We start from the raw sequence: 2,162 nt of genomic DNA, 5'->3' as shown, positions 1-2,162 counted from the left end.
CGTCTCTTTTCCCAGGATGACTGATTCATTTCCTCCGCCCTGAAAGCTACCAATGATCTCCTCCACTTTACAGACCGAATGCTGTGAAATGGAGGGTCGCTCAGTGTGAAATGAAAGTGAACAGATCACGGGTTGTTGTAATTTAGAGCAAGGGGGAGAATATTTAAGGGCCTGAATGGTCTGACATCTGGAAGCAAAGGCTTGTTTGGTTTCTGAACGTTTTTAAAGTAGCAGTATTATATATAAATCAGCTTTTTTTTTAGTTTTATGTCATTTTATAATCTTATTCCCACATCAGACATACCTGGAGATTTTATTCTTTCATGCATATTTGAGAAATGATTTAATTTCCATAGAAACCGCTCAGCTCCTTCAGACTAGCCAGCAGCAATTAGCATAAGCTGAGCTCATTATAGGAGCTAATTCTCAGAGCAACACTGGTAAAAGCGTTGTTAAAGGGTTAGTAGAGGAGCCATGTTGTGAGGCCTTCCTGAAGGCAGAGTGTCGGAGAGTAGGAGCTTCTTAAAGAGACAGAGGTCCAGTTTCAACGCGGAAAATTACAAAGTCATATATGTGTAATAACAACCGAAAGCAAAATAGTTACTTGAATACATAATATCGCTCCTTTCAGGGAGAAATATAAAAAATAAACTATTTGTGTCTTTTTGTATGCTTTACAATACAAAATTGCTCTCAAATTGCAATTTGAGAGCAAATTAAAACTTTTTCTTTTGTAATTAAAATTTGAACCTGAAGTACTGACTTGGTATCAATGTTATTGAAATTTCGGATCCAGGAAGGCGTCGCATATAAATGACAAACCAAATGTAGCTTCTAATGATGCAAAACTGGAGAGTAGTAGGAAAACATATATAGGAAGTTAAAATTTTGATCATGAATCCCATTACACATTCACATTATGTGGACTTTTTCTGTAGTCAATTTCAGTTGAGATTCTTGAGTTCCAGAGGCACAGCAGGAACGTTTCAGGAACCCGGGTATGAAAATGATCATCATGGCGGTCAGGAAGTCCAGACTCAGAACTTCCTGTGAACGCCAGAGGTGCTCAAAGTGTTTTGCTGAATAATGAGCAGCATTAGAGGCCATTAGCGGCCTTAACCAAGCGGCTAATAAATTAGGTTTTACGGCACTCTGGGGCACATTTGTGCAGAGCAACGAACCGGGGCAGAACCAGGAAGTCGGGTTTGCTTTGGAAACATTTCTGCAGAGGAATGAGCTTTCCAGGAAAAAATAAAAAGCAGAGTTGTTGCAGCAGAAGCAGACAGAAAGGATTAATAACAGCAAGCTTCACCTTGAAATGTTTCCTTGCTGAAAGAAGCAACAGATTTCCCCACCGGTCTTCAACATCACTAATTTATGATTTCATTCTTCAAACAAATGAAGCTTTTTCAACTTAAAAACAAGCCAGACGGCTCATTTCCCCCCAAAGAGTTAACAGGTATTAAATCAATATGTCAAAAATATCACAATTTATTTAGAAAACTTATTTTGCAACAATAAACTTCCCAGTACTTTAGGAACTTGATCAGATAAAAAATCTGAATAATTAAATTTTAGTCAGATTGCACAAAGAAAAAGTCTTGCCTCCTCCGGGCTTTGACTAGACCATGACAACACTTTAAACCCCAAAAACTCTTTGAGCCTTTTAGAACGATGACAGAGGATTATGGCAACACTAGAAAAGCTATAAAAACAAACAAAACTGCGAGAATGAGTTTTATTTATAAAATCTGTAATCAATAATTGTAAATTTCTACAACAGAACAATAAAAGTACCAGCAACATATTTTTACATACATTTATCTTGTAATTAGGGTAAAAACTATTTTTAATCTGATTTTCCACAAAAATTAAAATCCAATTGAAGAAAATGTATTCATCCTCCTTTTTATAAGAGCCAAAAATAAAAATAATTTTTTAAAATTGTTTATACAATAATTAAAGTACATTAAAGATGCAAACAGTTCAATTCCATCTTTAAATTAGAAAATAAATATTTGACTGCCTAAAATGCACATTTAGTGAATGTTTTTTTATTTGTAGTAAAGGATGCATCTAAAATACCTTAAAGTTAATCTGATCAATTGTTTCAGCGCTATTTGATTAACAAGTGTTAACAAATGTAAAAACAAACCAAGAGC

Source organism: Gambusia affinis, linkage group LG03 (genome assembly GCF_019740435.1).
Source record: "Gambusia affinis linkage group LG03, SWU_Gaff_1.0, whole genome shotgun sequence".
NCBI lineage: Eukaryota > Metazoa > Chordata > Actinopteri > Cyprinodontiformes > Poeciliidae > Gambusia > Gambusia affinis.
The sequence above is the reverse complement of the archived record's forward strand: the minus strand, read 5'-3'. Positions refer to the sequence as shown.